The 21,614-nt window shown below is 43.8% G+C and overlaps 1 protein-coding gene across 2 annotated transcripts in view; it reads left to right on the forward strand.

Moving 5' to 3' along the window:
• Positions 1-8,875: 8,875 nt before the first annotated feature.
• Positions 8,876-21,614, forward strand: part of LOC115639186 (solute carrier organic anion transporter family member 1C1-like) — a 55,656-nt gene continuing 42,917 nt past the window's right edge. For both annotated transcript variants that reach the window (XM_030541651.1, XM_030541669.1), the window contains exon 1: positions 8,876-9,160. The gene's annotated coding sequence lies outside the window, so the exon portion shown is untranslated. The remainder of the gene's footprint in view (positions 9,161-21,614) is intronic.

Here is a 21,614-nt window from a genome sequence, read left to right on the forward strand (position 1 = left end):
GGTCACTGCTTTCTGTCTGACTCTTTGCTCTGACTGCTACTCCCCCTGACCCTTTAGCGATCAGTTCAGATGCTGGGTGCCAGAAATCCTATTGGGCAGTGACTGCCAGACTTAAGGCAGGTAAACTTCTGGTATAGACATGAAACACACTCCCACCAATAGCTGTAGTCCCTCGTGGAGAAGCATATTGGCCAGCCTCACTCCTCATTATAACCAGTAGCTATTACAGCCCTTTGATAACTTGCCACAAAAAGAAGAAAACTGCTTGCACCAACCTAGTCATCTTGTGCCAGAGACTGTAGTGAGTTGGCTGAGGGCCTTTCCCCATTTAGACTAAGGACTTGCTCTCTCTCTTCCCACCTTGTTGTCTTAGACCTGGTGGACTGTCAACAGGAGGTACTAGCGTTGCCTTTACCCAATAGCAAGTTTCAAAACATGGATGGCATTTGAAATCAGAGTTTTCCTTCTCCTAGGTAGTCTGCCCACCCAGCTACCCTGAGCTCTCTGGTTATGTTAAAGGCACCAGATATTTGCTTTTCACACCCTTACTTTTAGTAAAAACATATGACGGGAAATCCGTGGCTACTGTAAACACCAGCCTTTTTTAGGCATTTTATAGATGCCGGGAGGTCATTGCCAACCCCAATCTGGCCAGAACAGCCCTTTCGGGAGGCACATTCAGTAATACAGCAATTTCATAAAAATCAACCAAAATTCATAAATCAGACATAGACACTGTGACAGGTTGGATCACAGAAACCCCCTTGGGATCTGCCACCCGATGTGCAAAGACTACCCCTGCTCCTGTTTTCCCTGCCAGTTCAGGATTCCAGCATCCTGTCTTGCTGAGCCAGACGCTCCCATCTGCTCCAACCCCGGGTCTGAATTATTTGCCCCAAAGCTGCAGGTTTACCTAAAAACAGCTCACAGAAGTGTGCTTGTCCTTAGCACTCAAATGCCCAACTCCCAATGGGGTCTAAACCCAAATAAATCTGTTTTACCCTGTATAAAGCTTATGCAGGGTAAACTCATGAATTGTTCACCCTCTATAACTCTGATAGAGAGATATGCACAGTTGTTTGCTCCCCCAGGTATTAATACATACTCTGGGTTAATTAATAAGTAAAAAGTGATTTTATTAAATACAGAAAATAGGATTTAAGTGGTTCTAAGTAGTAACAGGCAGAACAAAGTAAGTAACCAAGCAAAATAAAATAAAATACACAAATATATGTCTAATCAAACTGAATACAGATAAGATCCTCACCAGTTCCAGAATGCCCCCTTCTTACAGGCTAATCTCCTTTTAGCCCAGGTCCAGCAATCACTCACGCCCCCTGTAGTTACTGTCCTTTGTTCTAGTTTCCTTCAAGTATCCTCAGGGGTGGAGAGACTCCTTCTTTAGCCAGCTGAAGACTCATAGACTCCAGGACTGGAAGGGACCTCGAGAGGTCATCGAGTCCAGTCCCCTGCTCTCATGGCAGGACCAAATACTGTCTAGACCATCCCTAATAGACATTTATCTAACCTACTCTTAAATATCTCCAGAGATGGAAATTCCACAACTTCCCTAGGCAATTTATTCCAGTGTTTAACTACCCTGACAGTTAGGAACTTTTTCCTAATGTCCAACCTAAATCTCCCTTGCTGCAGTTTAAGCCCATTGCTTCCTGTTCTATCATTAGAGGCTAAGGTGAACAAGTTTTCTCCCTCCTCCTGATGACACCCTTTTAGATACCTGAAAATTGCTATCATGTCCCCTCTCAGTCTTCTCTTTTCCAAACTAAACAAACCCAATTCCTTCAGCCTTCCTTCATAGGTCATGTTCTCAAGACCTTTAATCATTCTTGTTGCTCTTCTCTGGACCCTCTCCACATCTTTCTTGAAATGCGGTGGCCAGAACTGGACACAATACTCCAGTTGAGGCCTAACCAGCGCAGAGTAAAGCGGAAGAATGACTTCTCGTGTCTTGTTTACAACACACCTGTTAATGCATCCCAGAATCACGTTTGCTTTTTTTGCAATAGTATCACACTGTTAACTCACATTAGGCTTGTGGTCTACTATGACCCCTAGATCTCTTTCTGCCATACTCCTTCCTAGACAGTCTCTTCCCATTCTGTATGTGTGAAACTGATTGTTCCTTCCTAAGTGGAGCACTTTGCATTTATCTTTATTGAACTTCATCCTGTTTACCTCAGACCATTTCTCCAATTTGTCCAGATCATTTTGAATTTTGACCCTGTCCTCCAAATTTTGACCCTGTCCTCCAAAGCAGTTGCAATCCCTTCCAGTTTGGTATCGTCCGCAAACTTAATAAGCGTACTTTCTATGCCAACATCTAAATCGTTGATGAAGATATTGAACAGAGCCGGTCCCAAAACAGACCCCTGCAGAACCCCACTTGTTATACCTTTCCAGCAGGATTGGGAGCCTTTAATAACTACTCTCTGAGTACGGTTATCCAGCCAGTTATGCACCCACCTTATAGTAGCCCCATCTAAATTGTACTTTCCTAGTTTATCTATAAGAATATCATGCGAGACCGTATCAAATGCCTTACTAAAGTCTAGGTATATCACATCCACAGCTTCTCCCTTATCCACAAGGCTCGTTATCCTATCAAAGAATGCTATCAGATTAGTTTGACATGATTTGCTCTTTACAAATCCATGCTGGCTATTCCCTATCACCTTACCACCTTCCAAGTGTTTGCAGATGATTTCTTTAATTACCTGTTCCATTATCTTCCCTGGCACAGAAGTTAAACTAACTGGTCTGTAGTTTCCTGGGTTGTTTTTATTTCCCTTTTTATAGATGGGCACTATATTTGCCCCCTTCCAGTCTTCTGGAATCTCCCCCGTCTCCCATGATTTCCCAAAGATAATAGCTAGAGGCTCAGATACCTCCTCTATTAACTCCTTGAGTATTCTAGGATGCATTTCATCAGGCCCTGGTGACTTGCAGGCATCTAACTTTTCTAAGTGATTTTTTACTTGCTCTTTTTTTATTTTATCTTCTAAACCTATCCTCTTCCTGTAAGCATTCACTATATTAGACATTCCTTCAGACTTCTCAGTGAAGACCGAAACAAAAGTCATTAAGCATCTCTGCCATTTCCAAGTCTCCCGTTACTGTTTCCCCCTCCTCACTGAGCAGTGGGCCTACCCTGTCCTTGGTCTTCCTCTTGCTTCTAATGTATTGATAAAAAGTCTTCTTGTTTCCCTTTATTCCCATAGCTAGTTTGAGCTCATTTTGTGCCTTTGCCTTTCTAATCTTGCCTCTGCATTCCTGTGTTATTTGCCTATATTCATCCTTTGTAATCTGACCTAGTTTCCATTTTTTATATGACGCCTTTTTATTTTGTAGATCACGCAAGATCTCGTGGTTAAGCCAAGGTGGTCTTTTGCCACATTTTCTATCTTTCCTAACCATCGGAATAGCTTGCTTTTGGGCCCTTAATAGCGTCCCTTTGAAAAACTGCCAACTCTCCTCAGTTGTTTTTCCTCTCAGTCTTGATTCCCATGGGACCTTACCTATCAGCTCTCTGAGCTTACCAAAATCCGCCTTCCTGAAATCCATTGTCTCTATTCTGCTGTACTCCCTTCTACCCTTCCTTAGAATTGCAAACTCTATGATTTCATGATCACTTTCACCCAAGCTTCCTTCTACTTTCAAATTCTCAACGAGTTCCTCCCTATTTGTTAAAATCAAGTCTAGAACAGCTTCCCCCCTAGTAGCTTTTTCAACTTTCTGAAATAAAAAGTTGTCTGCAATGCAGTCCAGGAACTTATTGGATAGTCTGTGCCCCGCGGTGTTATTTTCCCAACATATATCTGGATAGTTGAAGTCCCCCATCACCACCAAATCTTGGGCTTTAGATGATTTTGTTAGTTGTTTGAAAAAAGCCTCATCCACCTTTTCCACCTGATTAGGTGGCCTGTAGTAGACTCCCAGCACGACATCACCTGTGTTTTTTACCCCTTTTAGCCTAACCCAGAGACTCTCAACACTTCCATCTCCTATGTCCATCTCCACCTCAGTCCAAGTGTGTACATTTTTAATATATAAGGCAACACCTCCTCCCTTTTTCCCCTGTCTATCCTTCCTGAGCAAACTATACCCATCCACACCAACATTCCCGTTGTGTGTATTATCCCACCAAGTTTCAGTAATGCCAACAATGTCATAGTTGTATTTATTTATTAGCACTTCCAGTTCTTCCTGCTTATTACCAATACTTCTTGCATTTGTATATAGGCATCTAAGATACTGGTTTGATCTTGCCTCCCAGCTTTGCCCTGACCCTCCTTTCTCTCTGCCATTAGACACAATGGAGGGGTCTCCCACGGGTTTAAATAGACTTTCTCTTGTGGGTGGAGACCCCTCCTCCTCACTCCTATGCAAAGTCCAGCTCCAAGATGGAGTTCTGAAGTCACCTGGGCAAGTCACATGTCCATGCATGACTCAGTCTTTACAGGCAGAAGCCGTTGTCCACATGGTATCTTGTATGTCTCCAGGAAGACTTCTTATGTGGATTGGAGTATTCCAAGATGCATTGTTCCCCAAATGCCTCCTGATCGGGTCGTCAACCTTGCGAATTCCTCCCTAAAGAAGCTGACCAAATGCCTCACAAAGCTTACTTAGAAATCAAGCAAGTATACATAACTTTGAACACATGAATGGTGCCTGCATACAACTAGGATGAATATAACCAGTAGATCATAACCTTTACATAGATATGTTACATGGCATATGCAGCAAAACCTTATTCCAGTTATATCATACATACATTTATAAGCACCCCCCCCATAAAGCCTTATGGGGTACACTGTCACAGACACATCACTCCAAATCATCACATGAGGATTAGTTAAAGTTGTTTGTACAGAGCCTTGAAGATGAAAAGTTCTCAGCATTTGTGTGTGATGTGATCAATGGGTACACCTAAGGAGGAAATAAAAAAATGACACTTGTGAGGCTTGGTCTACCCTATATTGACATAGCTATGTCAGTCTGGGGGTGTGAAAAATCAGACCCCGATCAACACAGCTAATGCTAACAAAACCCCCAGCGTTGATGCAGCCATGGTGACAGAAGTGTGCTTTTGTTGGCATAGAGAACATCGTCGGGGAGGTGGTGTTCCTACATCTGCAGAAAAACTCCTTCTGTTAGCATAGGCTGTGTCTACACCAGGGGGCTATGCCTGCATAAATATGCCAACACAGGCACTGTAGTGTAGAGGTAGCCTGAATTATACGTAATAAAAGGGCAAAATAGCCTTCCTTTTCCAATTGTACTGATGGCTGTGAAATAGCAAATTTTCCCATGTTTTTCCAATTCGTATTTGCCATGGTAAATGATAGAAGTCACTAATATAGCATGGTTTGTGTCATCAGCTTTTGTAGATTTTTATTAATTATTTTATGTCTCCCATATGGAAGATGCTATAGTGAAGATCTGAACTGGAGCTGCAGCTAACCAGCTGTCAGAGATTCGAACTCTAGTGGGCAAGCTCCCCAGCAATGTCTTAAAATATGGAGGGGCAGGGAGGAAGGAGAGAGAGACTTAAAGATTTCTTGCATCTCCATTTGGCATCTCCTTTGGACAAAGTGATTTGTAAATTGCATCTTTCCCCCCCCACATGTCTAGGCTTGACTTGTCATGTGTGTTATCACTGGAGCTTAAAATGGAGAGAACTTGCATGGACAGTGTGATATCCTATTAAAAATTATCCAGATATATAATTTTTAATGAAAGTAAGCCAAAATATTAAATGTGAGGAAAAAGCTCAGCTTAGTCATGTGTTTGTGTGTGTGCATGTTTGTGAGAGCCTGTGAAAGTGTATGTAAAGGGCACCACCAGTTTATATGTACTTTTTGAATATAATATATATTTACAGTTTCAGACCCATAAACTGTTTCTGTCTGTTCTCTTAGTTGTTTCATTTCGCTTTGAAATACCTATTTTGGGAGGTATTTTTCAAACTAGTGTTTTGAAGCAACAGCCTGAGAAGTATATGTGTGCATAGGCTCTAAGCCTGGGTTGCCACCACCTGATGGGCTTTCCCAGAAAGACAAGAATAGCTGCTACTGCTCCTGAACCCTTTATGAACCCAGAAAGGACAAGGAGCCTCTTCCTTTGACTCTGTGGGGTGGAAAAGCCAGGAGTCCTTTTCCAGCCTAGGATGGGCAGAGAAGAAGAGGACACTTGGATTCCTAATAAAACCTGTGGAGGGTGTTATTGTGGTTCTCAGCTGGCCCCTAAATGCTACTGTGGGAAGACCGTTGCCTGCAAAATGCTATTATGGAAGAAATGCAACTAAACCGTGATTTATTATTATTATTGATTTAGATCTATAAAAATGCTAAAAAGGGCTGCTGAGCCACACACTTCAGGCACCCTTGACATTATTTAGGAATCCACCCTTTGGGCAGCATTACAATTTAAGATGTAACAAATGGCAATAGCTATAGTGAAATTGCAGTGTAGTAGCTTCACTCACATTCCTGTTTCTAACACAGACTGGAGCAGCTGCTGTCCTCTCACATTGTATAGCAGGGATGACCAAACTTACTGACCTTCTGAGCTGCATATGACAATCTTCAAAAGTTCAAGAGCCTGCCAGGGCTCAGAGTTTCAGCACCGCAGGAGGCAGCTGCCACGGCTCAGGGCTTCAGCCCTAGTCCTGCTGAAGCCCTGAGCCGCATCGGGTACCTTCTGTGGGGCTGAAACCCCAAGACTCCCCTACCTGCTGGGCAGAAGCCAGAGGTGATGAATGGACACCTGGGGTTACATGTGCCCTCAGATTTTTGCCAGGGTCATGTGGTGCCGCTGGGGCCCCTGCACCACAGTGGCTGGAGTGGCAAGCGGCAAGCTGGAAGCTGGAGGCTGTGGCTAAGAGGAGAGGCAGTGGCAAACAGCTGGTAGCAGCAGGGAGAGCCTCTGCTTTTGCTGCTGCCTCTCTGCACTGAGCTAAAGCACTGGCCCATCCCTGCAGCTCCCAGCTGTTTGCTGCTGCCTCTTCACACTGAGCTAACAGCTGAGAGCTTCAGGGAGGGGGCTGCTGAGAGTAAGGGGGGGCAAACCTTTACATTGTGCCTCCCCCTCAGCAGGCACCAGCTGTCTCTGGCAGATGCCCCGAGCTCCCTCAACCCCACCAGTCTGGTAGGCGGAGAATGGAGGGGCATGGGTGACCCCAGGAGCCGCACTTTAACTGTGAAAGAGCCGCATGTGGCTCACAAGCCATGATTTGGCAGCCCCTGCTCTATAGGAAGAGTGAATGGGAGAGAGTGCATGTTGCTTCTGGAACGGTGTGTGACCCTGATGATCAAAGCCTGCTGGATCTAACATCTGCAGCCAGGTCTTTTGGTTTGGCAGCACTCTGGTGTGGTAGTTATATATATATATATATATGCCAGCTTCTTTGAAATTTTTAAAATGGAGAGTTTGAATGAATTCTTTGCAAAACTGAATAATACTTTCTTTAAGTAATGCATTCAATAGCCACTGTGCTACTACTTTTGATATTAAATTCAATTTATTTTACAATCTCCACGTTTCCAGGGACTGAGTCAACATCTGCATTACTCCAGTTTTACACTGGTATGCCTCCATTGACTCAATGATGAATCAAGCCCTCAGTGTTCAGTATGCCATATATTTTTATATTGATAATGTAGACCTGCGTCATAAAAGATTTTCAGCAGGAAGCTGGAGGTTTCAGTAACTGGATAGAGGATCATTCTGGCTTTTAGGCACATGAGGCGATGTAAGAAACTACTGTGGCACATTAGAAGGATGTTTTTGCTAAAAAGATCATCAGCCCAAACAGTTTGAAATGTTAACACTTACATTATTAGGTTTTAGAGTCAACACACTATTGAGCTGAATAGGAAAAATTTACATCTGTCTTAGAATTCTTTTTTTAGGCTGCCTGAAAAGTAACAATCTTGCTTTGGTTCAAATTTGATTTACATTTCTAGGCTGCAAGATCTAGACATTTTATTTTTTGTGAAAGTTTGGGGGGCATGGTTCTGTGGCAAGAGGTGGATTCTGCAGCCACAGATTAGTAGAATTCATGGGGTCCAGTGAGTGATGCTCGTGAGAAACATGTACCAACATGTGTAAATAAATCTAAAGCTGCATAAGAACAAGCACAGAGAATTACAGCGCAGACCTCATTCTGTAGGTGCCAGAAGTAGAACAAATTTTTCCTACCAGGCTGTGGAGCTGCTCCAGTGCCACTACTTCTGCCTTGAAGTTGCTGTAACCCCTGCTGCTGCACTCCTTGGGACAAAATTGATGGTAATCAAGCCCACATTTTCCCCTCTCATGTCCTGTGGCCATCCCCAGATGCATGGGGCATGGAGGGGCCTCTGGAACTGGGCTTTGCAACAGTCAGCGACTCTGCATCCCTTGTGGGGGCTTCCCACATATTTCATATTGTACAGACCCACTCCCATCCTTCTGCAGCAGGGACTTTCTACACCCACAGAAGAAAGGGAAGGATCTTCCCCAAAGTGTATACATTAGGGCATCTAAATTATGTTTTACTTTTGAGGTGCTTATGTGTGTGTTTGAAACATCTGACAAAATGTGCATTGACTTTAATGGAGCCATAATTTCATCCCTGGAGGTTAATGTTTCCCACTCCAGTTATGTGGTACTTCACTGCTGGGTTTTTCACTGCTAATTCTTTTGAAAAAAATAGGCCATGCCCCTTCTCGCTCTCAGCACCAGCCAGCAGAGCAGGACAGGAGCAGTGTAGGAAGCGGGAGGAGGGGTATATTATGTATCCAGTAATAGCAAGAACAGTTTTGTGTATTTCCCCTGACCTCCTAGGCATTATGCTTGCCTGAAGAATGGTGCATGCTTGAGTTTCTTCATTGTTCTTGTTACTGCAAGTTATTTGCTTAAAGCCACCATACTGCGCTGTGGTAATTATATTTTTCCCAAGCTAGAGTTAAAATCTCTCACAAACATTTCTCTCCAGTCAGTTTGGTGCCAAGGTAACTTGAGAAACTTGAATAGATACAGGGCATTGAAGTCCCACAGTTGTGTGCAACAACAAAGCTTAGTTTGTTACCAGTTTCAAGGGAACACTGCCAAGGATTTCTGGGCTATTTAACTCACTGTGTTTTGAAATTGTACTAATCAGGTAGGAAAATCCTCAAAGTTTTCAATATGTATTCTTTTAGTTCATATGTTCACTCTGTTTTTATTCTACAAAATAAGCTTTTCAGTTAATCTGATTCAGAATGTGGATGTTAGTAAAGGGACACCATAAACAGACATTTTGAAATCAATACCTGTCTATTTAATCTGTTTATCTATTGAGAGGCAGGCATGAGAGAGAGAGAGACTGGTGTATAGGTATACAGGTTTTATCAGCATTACTTTGAGACTGGCACATTACTTGCAAGTGGCAAAACCGTACGTGCATTATACGGGTGATCACAAATGATGGAAAATAAAACCTTAATAACATGTCACCCCTTCATGTGTCTATATGTCCCATGTCTGTTACAGAAAACTTTTGTTTTTAGTATTGTTTCTGGAGATTAAAACATTTATTGAAACTATTTCTTGTATTTCTCCAACTATAAAGCCAGGTGACTCAGATTTTCATTTGAGTTTATAGATATTCGCTGGCTAGTGACCTTGGGATACATCCAGCCTTCCAATAATAAAGAGGTTCATTCTGCTGTTTATTCTAATGTATTTCTAGTCTCCATTAATAATACCACCTCATAAAGTGCACCCATACACCTTATCTGGGATTTTCATAAGAGGCTAAGGGAGTGAGGTAGTGAACTTAGTGGCTTTTGGGTTCCTAAGTCCCAGCCTTAAGGAACAATCCAAGTGCAAAAGCCAGGTTTAGATACAGGGTAATATTTTTAAAAGCAAGGTAGTCCCATTTTCAAAAAATACCCTAGGCATTTAGGAGCCTAAGTCCTGTCAGCTTTCGGTGTAAATTGGTTTCCTATGTGCCTACATCACTTTTGAACATGGAATCTGAGCTCCTACGTCACTTAGGAGTGTTTGAAAATTTGAGCAATGAACTTGTTTCAATTTGCCAGGCTGGTAGTAGGCTAAGCATGACAAAGTTATGTGCCAAATATGCTATAGTCCTTGATAATTTACAGCTCCCCATGCCAGATCACATGTATAAAGGGCTTTCATTAGTGCCAATGGGAGCCAAGGCCCAGATTCTCAAATGTATTTAGGTGTCTAAATAGGCAAAAGTGCCTATTATCCAAGCTGGAGGTCATATATCACGTAATTATTGCCTCCAAAGGCGGGTGTTTGGGAAATACAAAGGGAAAATGCCAGTAATGCAGGGCAGAAAGGTATGTTTTGGGGGTGGGGAGTTATTTAATTCTTCAAGGGTTGGGCAGTGTGACAGGAAAGTCCTCATCTGGAGAACAGTGGGCCAAAAGCCCATTATGGGTTTAGGGAAGAGGAAGAGATGAACTCAAAGACTAGGTTTATGTAAAATGTCTTGATCTCAATTGTGTGTGTTTTTAACAACTGGCCTGTTAACAGCATTACCATTTAACTGGTTGCAAACAGACTTTGAAGCTAGACATCTCACTAAGATGAATGGTGAAGCAAAACAGTACAGTTCATACTGTACCCTTCTGTTAACTATTGTTTTGGGGCAGTTTTCTGGAAGGCTGGACAAATAGGCAACAGTAACTGCTAGCTGCAATGTGAAGGTTCTTTTGGATGGAAAAATAACCTGTAGAAACTTGACTCAATAAATTCAATAAAAATCTTGGGTTTCCACAGAAAACTTCAGAAATTGCTAAGAGTGCCCAACAGAGCATGATCTGTGTGTTATTATTTTATTTGACATAGTTTGCCATGTCACATTAGTATCATTGTTCTCAAAACACCTCTTAAATAATCTGGCCTAGCAGGGGAATTCAGCATCTTGCTGCTGTTACCTTATATTATAAAACCAGTACCCACACTGATAACAGGCGTATCCAGGCAAATAACTACTTAAGAAATAAACCTTGGTATTTTATTTATTTATTTGTTGTTTATTATAGGGACTACTAAGCGCCAGTTGCAGGCAGTGGCAAATCCCACACTGAGTTCAATAGGATTATTAGTCCCAGAATTCTTTCCTATTTTTGTAATTATTTTTATTAGTTGCCATGTAAAAGGTTGGCCTCATAAAACCTTTCTCCAGAAACTAAAAAAATGGAAGGTTGTAACACTGGAGAAAAGTCTCAGGTGAATTAGACCAGTGGTTCTCAACCTTTTTTCATTTGCGGCCGCCTAAAAATTTTTGAATGAATGTTCAGACCCTTTGGAAATCTATTGTCTGTATATATAGTTGAATTCTGTTCAGTCAGTTTTCAGTCTAAGTCCTTCACGACCTCTTAGACATAGTCTGCAGACCTCCAGGGGTCCCCAGACCACAGGTTCAGAACCACTACTTTTTCTTGACATGTTTGCTAGTCGGAAGTGGCTTGAGCAGTGAAGGTTGGACGTGAGTATGAGCTTTCCCTACAATTCAGAGATGTTTGGGGTCCATCTCAGGCTGGCCATACTAATCAGTGGAGATATTTGTATTTAGATGAAGGGTTACTTTGTCCCAGCGCATCTTTTCTCTTCTTATTTGGCGATGTCCTACTACTGAATTTGTGGCACAGACATTTCCATGGCAACAGACTGTGGATACCATTACAAAGGATTATACCTTTACTAAAGGATTAGAGAGATGGAGAGTCTGGTACATGAGAGAGAACTCTTAGGTTTAAACATGGTAGTCTGAAATAATACTAACAGGAGCTCCGAAAATGGCTAGCACATTGCATTTTGTACTCATGTGTGTGTTTGGGGGGAGGGGAGTAGGTTTTCTGCAGTATTACAGTTTGAAGGCTCTAAGGGAATTAATTCATAACCACATAGAAAGCTACTCCCCTCTCCCCAGCATATTTCATGTGGAGCTGAGGTCTTTGGACTATAACCAGTGTATTTCACTCAGTCCTTTTTTCATATTTCTGGTCTTTTACTCTGTGTCCTGTCTTCGCTGTCTTCTTAAATGTTGTAATACATAGAGTCTGAGAAACTCCTTCTCCATTCATTTTTCTTTGAAAGTAGATTCAGACTAAATACTTCTGCAAAACACTGAAAAAATTGGCCTTTGTTTTATTCTGCATGGCTTAGAAGCAGATTCTCTCTCTCACTGTTTTGCATTTAATAATTTTTGCCCCCTACTTCCTCACCTCCTGCACAAAGAAGAAAACCACAAGAAAAGCTGTAGTTGAGCTCTCTGACAAAGCAATGCTTTTCAAGAACTACAGTACTTTGTACCTTTGAGTTGTATTTGTCATTAAAGCAGGGGAACATAAGGACTTTGAGTTCCTCATTCTTTACTATTCTTCTCACCCAGAGTGAATCATAAATGTTTGATCATTGCTTAAGAAATGCAACCCGTGTCTTTTAATGGCTAAATTCTCTGCTAGTTAAAACTAGGTTCAACTTCCCTGAGGCTCGCATCAGTAACCCCAATATAACCAGGGCCCATTTTACATGAGCACAGGGGAGCTGCACCAGTTTACACTAGCAGACAGCTTGTTCCCATGGTTTTAGGATATAGTCCCCATTGAGGTGAGATTAGGAACCAGCAGCCACTCCCATTCTGGCATTCTACCTGAAGCCAGCACAGTGGCTCCAGAAGTGCTGAGGGAGGAGTATGCCCAAGGGGCCCCACTTACACCCTTTTACCTGTGGCACATTCACTTCCCCTGTGCCAGTCCCGCAACTTCATTAGGCCAATGTCCTAGGGCTTGTGCTTGGCCCCTATACAGAGATGCAAAGGGCAGTGGGAAGGAAAGGCAGAATGCCTCATTCACCATTGTATGCCCATGCAGGAGCAGATGCAGTCTAAACCCTTCATTTTTTGTTTTAATTCTCAGTGTTTCTGGACCAAAGGCTCTTTCCAAGAAATGTAACTAAATAATGCTCATGAAATAATAAATATTCTATAGAACCAGAACTTTCACTTAAAGCGATATCAGCTAAGGCACTGTCCAGACATGAAAAATGGGTCACCGGCTAACCCACTCAATACCCTTATTCATCGTTCAGCTCAGCCACAGGCTCCTTAGTTGATGCGGAAATGACTCCTTCAGAAAATAGAGCATCTTGGGGGATTGTTAAGTCAGTTTATAAAACCATATTCATATTGGATAGGATGTTCTCAGGTTATTCACACACAGTCCAAATTTCCTAGCAGACGCTTCTGTGTATAGAAGGTAACTACTGCAAACGGGATAGGTTTTTGTTTACCATCATATATTGTGAAATCTGGTCTCACATGCACCACAAGTAATGAAGAGAGTTGTTCCTTCCTTGCCCTGTACTTTGGGCAGTTGTTTTCACCAGTGGGTACAAAGCTACTACCATTCATGATTTAGTGACACTTATATCCACACTACCAGAGCAGAGGTAACAGAAAATCTGGCCCAAAGAAAGTATCCACTTCGAGATATAGCTACAGCCGAGTTACTGTACATCAGATTTTAGACAGTTCATTGTGTATTTTTTTTAGAAACTAACTGCAGTAAAATGGGCTGTAATTTTTGCTACATTCTTACCTCAGTGTATGTTACTATTGTTTAATATGATTTTTATGTACACATAGGCTACATCTGCACTACGAGGCAGGGGTGCCATTCACCTGCTCGTGTACCTTACTTGCACTAGCTCCCATCCAGCTAGCCTGAGCATGAATAGCAGTGTAGCCAGGGCAGCACAAGTAGCAGTGGCATGGCTGAGGTGTAGACAGAATGACTAGGGTTAGAAGGGCCAGCAAGGATCATCTACTCTAACCCCTTGCCAAGCTGCAGGATTTGTTGTCTCTAAATCATCCAAGACAGATGGCTATCCAGCCTCCTTTTGAGAACTTCCAGTGAAGGAGCTTCCACAATCGCCCTAGCAGGACCAACTCCAGGATTTTTGCTGCCCCAAGCATCAAAAAGAAGAAGAAAAAATGCCGCGATTGCAATCTGCTGCACTATTGTCGTTGCTTCAGTCTTCAGCGGCAGGCCCTACGCGCCGAGATGGAGTGAGGGACCCGCTGCCGAATTGCCGCCGAAGGCTCAGACGTGCCGCCCCTCTCCGTTGGCCGCCTCAAGCACCTGCTCGTTGGGCTGGTGCCTGGAGCCGGCCCTGCTCCCTAGGCAGTTTGTTCCATTGTCCTACTGTTCTTACAGTCAGGAAGTTTTTCCTGAGATTTAATCTAAATCTGTCATGCTGTAGTTTTAATCTATTGCCTCTTGTCCTGCCCTCTATGGCAAGAAAAAACAACTTTTCTCCATCTTTTTTGAGCACATACTCACCAGTTTCAGGTGGGTTTGTACTTGGCCAAGGTCGGCTGTGACTCTGCTAGTGCTACCTCTGCTGCCGTAGCCCACTCTAGCATGATGAGAGTTAGTATGACTATGTATGCATGAGCAGGGAAATCGCACTCCTAGCTCATAGTGTAGCCATAGAGAGAAATATTCTATGATATGAACGGGAATTAGGCCCCCAACTCCCAAAGCATTTTAAGGGCAATTAGGCATCTAACTAACTCCTCTTTCTGCCTTTGAAAGTGTCCCCCATAATGTTTTGCTTGTTTGTGTGGGTATAACCTTTGCTTGTCTGTGTGAGCAGCAGGTCCATTTCTAAGAAATAATTCTGTTGGCGAAATTAAGGCCCTAATTCAAGATACTTCAGTGTGTGTGTAGCTTTAAGCATGTGAGAAATCCCATTGACTTTAATGGGACTACACAAATGCTTAAAATGATGCATGGGCTTAAGTATCTTACTGAATTAAGACCTAAGAAAACAAACCCACTTTTCTTGAGATAGCCACATTATTGAGTCCATTAAAATTAAATGGCCGTTTAGATATAAATGTTGTGTGGGGAATAATCCTCAGGTGAATAATTTTTTGCTGCAGAAACGCAGCCCACCTGCTTTTCAAGGGAGCTATGAATAGTTGTCAGACTTTAATTTTTATTTCAAGAGACCATTCTGCATATAAGATGGTGTCTGAGGGGACTGGGCCTGCCCATCTGCTACAGTGTTTGATATGCACGTTTTTCTATCTTCGTCTCCTATTATTTATCTCTACAATCCAGAGATCTAGAGTAGCTTGAACTATTAATATAATGTCACATAAGGACTCAGAACAGCCACACCATCACATTCCATCCCCTCCCCCCCACAGATTTACTGAGATGTAAGTTCTCTGCCAGAAAAAAAATACAACCCAGTAGTTGAGCATAAATTCACTATCCTAAAAGCTATTTGCGTCTTTCCTTCCTAGTGGAAGTCAATGAGATCTTGCCATTGGATTCAATGGGCATAGGATTAAGCTCTTATTCTCTTCTGCTTATTTCATCCACATTGTCCCTCCAGAATAGCGCTGAGTTGTAGCTGGCATAGGAAAATCTGGCATTGCAGCTGCTTTGTTGCTCTACCTGCCCTCTAGATAAATAGAAGAGTTTGGTGTACAGGATGTGAACCAGTTTCAAGAGCACTTAACTCACTAAAGGCATGAAACTATTAAACGAAACTTCAAAGCTCCACTGATTTCTTTTGATTGTGGATTTTGTCCATATTTATCCATATGATTATAAAGTTCTGATTGGACATCTAAGTCTCATTTTCTGGTTTTTCTCATCATAGGCACAGATCCTACAAGTGGATCCCTACCAGCAAACCCTGCACTGGGTCACTGGCATGGACCTGATATGCAGGATGTGGGCCAAGGCTAACAAGGGGCCCATGACCATTTTTCCAAGTACTCCATAATATCCACATAGTTAAAGCCTGCCCTAAAGGCAAGTGTTGGTCACATTACACATACTCAAAATTAAGTCGCTGGAGGAAGAGACTGTGATTTATTTTAAGTTATTTTGTGGGGAGAGCCCTAAGATTTTAGAGAAGCTTTTGTTTTGTTTTGTTTTTTTTGCTTTGCTTTTTATAACTGAAGCATTAAGAATCATGCAAAGCTGGCTTTCTTTAATTAAACAAGCTTATGCACTGAAGGGACAATAGGTCATTTTTTTTGACACCTGCATCAGATTTCATATCCCTTAATCTGAATTCTTTTAAGAATGAGAAAGTTGCTGTGTTCAAATTCCTAATGCAGGCTAAAAAAATGGGCTAATTAAACTATAAGCCTATTATTAAAAGACTAACAGTGACTTGGTGACTAAAAGAAGTCTAAGTATAATTTACAAGTTTTGTATATCTGCTTATACAGTAGCAAAAATGGGCTGTGATTTGATTTGCTCGCACAAACCAAATATCAGATCTCCTAACCCAGTGTAAATTAAGTCACAGAGTTCAAATGACCGATTCACTCAATTCATAGACTCCAAGGCTAGAAGGAAACATTGTGATCATCTAGTCTGTATAATACAGGCCATAGTATTTCCCCAGAGTACAGTTGGCTTGCTTAGCCTAACCAAAAGAAGGCTGAGGGGAGATATGATTGCTCTCTTTAAATATATTAGAGGAATAAATAGCAGGGAGAGAGAGGACAAATTCCCAATTTTTTTTTGCCCTTGCTCCCCAAATGTCCCCCTCCAGGATTAAACTCACAACCCTGGCTTTAGCAGGTTAATGCTCAAACCACTGAGCTACCCCTCCCCCATGGAGATTTTGGGACTGTTTTTTTGGACCAATCTTTTTATTGTTGACCTTGGCACAAAAAGTAGGAATGTGTTAATAAAGTTTGGGGATGACACGAAGCTGGGAGGCATTGCAATACAGAGAGGGACCGTGATATCATACAGAAAGATCTGGATGACTTTGTAAACTGGAATAATAGCAATAGGATGAAATTTAGTGAAAAGTGCAAGGTCATGCATTTACGGATTAACAACAAGAATTTTTGTTATAAACTGGGGACACATCACTTGGAAGTAACAGAGGAGGAGAAGGGCCTCAGAGTATTGGTTGATCACAGGATGACTATGAGCCACCAATGTGATATGGCTGCAAAAAAAGCTAATGTGGTCTTGGGATGCAGCAGATGGGGTATTTCCAGTAGCGATAAGGAGGTGTTAGGACCACTATACAAGGCACTGGTGAGACCTCATCTGGAATATTGTGTGCAGTTCTGGTCTCCCATGTTTAAGAAGGATGAATTCAAACTGGAACAGGTACAGAGAAGGGCTACTAGGATGATCCAGGGAATGGAAAACCTTTCTTTTGAAAGGAGACTCAAAGAGCTCAGCTTGTTTAGCCTAACCAAAAGAATTGTGAGGGGAGATAAGATTGTTCTCTATAAATATATCAAAGGGATAAATACTAGGGAGGGAGAGGAATTATTTAAGCTCAGTACCAATGTGGACACAAGAACAAATGGATATAAAACTGGCCATCAGGAAGTTTAGACTTGAAATTAGACCAAGGTTTCTAACCATCAGAGGAGTGAAGTTCTGAAACAGCCTTCCAAGGGGAGTAGTCGGGGCAAAAGACATATCTGGCTTCAAGATTAAGCTTGATAAGTTTATGAAGGAGATGGTATAATGGGATAGCCTAATTTTGGCAATTAATTGATCTTTGATTATTAGCAGTAAATGCCCAATTGCCTGTGATGGGATGTTAGATGGGGTGGGATCTGAGTTACTACAGAGAAATCTTTCCTGAGGTTCTGGCTGGTGAGTCTTGCCCATATGCTCAGGATTTAGCTGATTGCCATATTTGGGGTTGGGAAGGAATTTTCCTCCAGGGCAGATTGGCAGAAGCCCTGGGAGGTTTCCTCTCCAGCGTGGGGCATGGGTCACTTGCTGGAGGATTCTCTGCATCTTGAATTCTTTAAACCACGATTTGAGGACTTCAGTGGCTCAAACATAAGTTAGGGGTTTGTTGCGGGAATGAGTGGGTGAGATTCTGCAGCCTGCATTGTGCAGGAGGTCAGACTCGATGAGCATAATGTTCTCTTCTGACCTTAAAGTCTATAACTCCATGAGACTAATTCGTAGAGCAGTTTTTTAGGGGGAAAAACATGAGAGCTAGCAAGCAAAGCAAATAATCAATAAATAAGTAAAGCATGATAGTATAATATGTGGTCTATTACCAAACTATGACAGAGTTCCTCCTTTACATTGTGGGGTCCTGTGCTTATTGGCAATTTGCTCACCTCAGTGATCTTCCCCTCTGCTGGAACCCGACAGTCTGAGTCAACTTCTCCTGTGTCTGATCAGAGTTATGAGGTTTGGGGGCAACCCGGACTGCCTCCTACTCCGGGTTCCAGCCCAGGGCCCTGTGGATTGCAGCTGTCTATAGTGCCTCCTGTAACAGCTGCATGACAGCTACAACTCCCTGGGCTACTTTCCCATGGCCTCCTCCAAACACCTTCTTTATCCTCACCACAGGATTTCGTCCTGGTGTCTGATAATGCTTGATTGTCTGATAATTCCTCAATCCTTCAGCAGCACACCCTCTCAGTCGTCAGCTCCTTGCACCGCTTGCTCCAGCTCATCACACACACTTCCTCTCTTACTGGCTCCTCCCCCGCGGCTAGAGTGAGCTCCTTTTTAAACCCAGGTGCCCTGATTGGCCTCCTTGATTGGCTGCAGGTGTTCTAATCGAATGTAGCTATCTCCACTGCCTTCTAGAAAGATCTTAATTGGCCCCAGGTGCCTTGATTAACCTGGAACAACTGCATTTGGTACCATGGTATTAGCGATTTGTTTAGCCTGGGGCTACATACCTGTTCCTCAGTACTTTACAGTAACTATCTGGCCTTGCCCATCACATATCCCATCTGTGCTCAACACCATAGGGTTGGGCAACTTGGGATGCCAGGCCAGTGTGCTCGTGAAAGAGACCATCAAGCATTGCCGTGGTGACAATCCAGCCTTGTGCCGTATGCGGAACTGGAATGGTTGGAGGGATAAGAACCACCTGGTGACCCTTGCATTCTTTTTCCTTTATTCTTGCATCCACGGAGGGGGCATGGTCCGTCACAAGAGTAAATTGCCGCCTAAGAGGTAATAACGCAGTGTATCCATGGCCCATTTGACAGCAAGGCATTCTCCTCTCGACTATGTTCTTTTCCAGGATTTGGCTCCTCTTTCCAGGTTTCTCTGGCTATATCCAATATGCCTCGGGGTGGGCGCCCATATAGTAGTTCGAATGGAGAGAACCTGTGGAGGCTTGTGGAACTTCCCGGATGGCAAACATTAGGTAAGGCAATAGAGTATCTCAGTCTTTCCCATCCCAGCTCACCACTTTCCTGATCATGGCCTTGAGGGTCCCTATTGAAACTTTCTACAAGACAATCTGTTTGTGGGCAGTATATAGAGGTCCGTAGGGCTTGTACATGGAGCAATGAACAGAGGATCTTTCATCAACTTGGATACGAAAGGTGTCCCTTGATCAGTCGTATCTCCTGGGGTAGCCCAACCCGGGAAAATATCTGTACTAGCTCCTTAGCTATTGTCTTGGAAGCTGTGTTGCGTAGGGGGACGGCTTCAGGTATTGGGTTGCATAGTCTAATACAACCAGCACATGTTGGTGGGCCTTGAGCTGTCTTCTCTAGGGGCCCAATGAGATCCATGGCTATGCATTCAAATGGTACCTCTATTATTGGAAGAGGTATCAAGGGGCCCGTAAGTGTGGCGAGGGCTATGTAGCTGACACTCTGGACAAGAGGTGCAGTATCGCCTGACATCTTCATGTACTCCTGGCCAGAAGAACTTCCGCAGGATCCTGTCCTGGGTTTCTCTACCCCTAAGTGTCCTCCAAAACAGGTGACTGTGGGTGAGGCTCAATATGTCTTTTTGGTTGTTTTCGTGCACCAGAAATTGATGTATCTCTTGCTCCTGCATTTGCACCACATGGTACAGGAGATCTTCTTCACTATAAAGTAGGGTCCCGACCCCGGACCTTCCCCTCCACTGGCATCCCAGCGATCTCAGCCACCTCTTCCTGACGTTATCATATCTAGGGGTTGTCTGCCTGGTCCCGTCCGAAGTCTCTCTCTCAGGACTAACCTGCTTGAGCTCCCAGGGGCCGGCTTCTGCTTCTTCCAACAGCTCGTCGCCATCACGGCTGGGCCAGCATCCGGATCACCTTCCTTGTTGGTAGTTTCTCTGATGGCTGCTCGTGTCCATCTGCCTACTAGCAAGAGGTCTTCTGGCTCTGGGTCAGGATCTGGGTTCCCAAAGCCTTCGAGGCCTTCCTTTCTTTTTTGTCTTCCGGGCCTTTTGGGGGCTGAGAATAGATCCTGAGAAAACTCAAGAAAACATTGGGGGTTGACATTCCCCCAATGAAGGAGTCACTAACCAACAGGGTCTCCACCTCCCTCACAGCCTCTCCCGGGGGAGTAACTTATCAAACCCTGGATAGTCCCCTCCCAATAACTACAGGATATGGGAGTTTAGGAACTATGCCCACTGTCACCCTTAATGAGGTTCCACTGAACCTCTATCTCCACTGGGATGGTGGGGTAATGGCTCATGGCCCCATGCACACAACGTCACTGCTACGCATTTGGCTTGCAGCAGCTAGCTATTTTTTAGCAGCTTACCCGATATAAGGGTGATAGCACTCCCCGAGTCCACAAGTGCTGTAGTCTCTGCTCCGTTTTATCTCACCGGCCTGATGTAGTTATGCGGGCTAATGTGACGCCCACCAGGTGCATAAAGGCACATGAGACCTCCCAGTCCCCCAAGTTGCATTGCATCGGCTCCTCGGTGCTGGGACCACTGTGCTGCTATGTGTTCCCACTCCCACATGCATAACATCTATATGTTTCTAATTATTCTCCTATCATGTGGTCTAGGGGGTTTAGTCCCACGGTTTCCCCCACTCAGGCCAATCCCTTCCTTCTGGAGTCTCTGCTGGTTTTCAGCCCCCCCCTTCCTCCACCTAGGACTCCCCAGGGGTTTGGCTGTCCCACCTTCCAGGACTGGGGTTGGGTGTTTGCTACGAAAGGGGCTTTCCTTGGGTAGTTGGGTCAATTCTCTGGTTGTCATGCGTCTTTCTACCAGCGTGATCATCTTGTCATAGGTGGATGGATCGTTCTGGCCTACCCATTTGCGGAGATCTGGTGGCAGTGCCCTCATGTACCAGTCGATGACCAGAACCTCTGGTATCTCTTCCAGACTCCGGGACTCTGTTTACAACCACTTTCGTGCTAGATTGGAGAAGGTCATACAATTGGGACCGCGGGGTTTTGTCTTCCTGGTACCTCCACTCATGATACCGCTGGGCCTGCACTGTGGTCGTTACTCCAGATCTGGCCAGGATCTCTGCCTTCAGCTGGGATAGGTCCTGCGCAGCCTCTTCAGTTCATGGTAGGCCTTCTGGGCCTCCCCACACAGGAATTGGGGCAGGATGCCAGACCACTGATCTCGAGGTCAGGCCTCCCATAGGCTGTCCTCTCAAATGCTAGAAGGTATGTCCTCTGCATCATCCTCCCATGTCATTTCTAGCAGCCAATGGCGAGCCCGTATGAGCCGCTTTCCTCCTGCCACGGTTCAGCTCTGTAAGGGTCTTTACCTGGTTTATCAGTTCCCGCAACATAGCTCGGTCTTGAGCAGCGGGTCCATCAGCAGGCGATTAGTCTCTTGCTGCAGCAC

This window comes from Gopherus evgoodei, chromosome 1 (assembly GCF_007399415.2).
Source record: "Gopherus evgoodei ecotype Sinaloan lineage chromosome 1, rGopEvg1_v1.p, whole genome shotgun sequence".
Taxonomy (NCBI): Eukaryota; Metazoa; Chordata; order Testudines; family Testudinidae; genus Gopherus; species Gopherus evgoodei.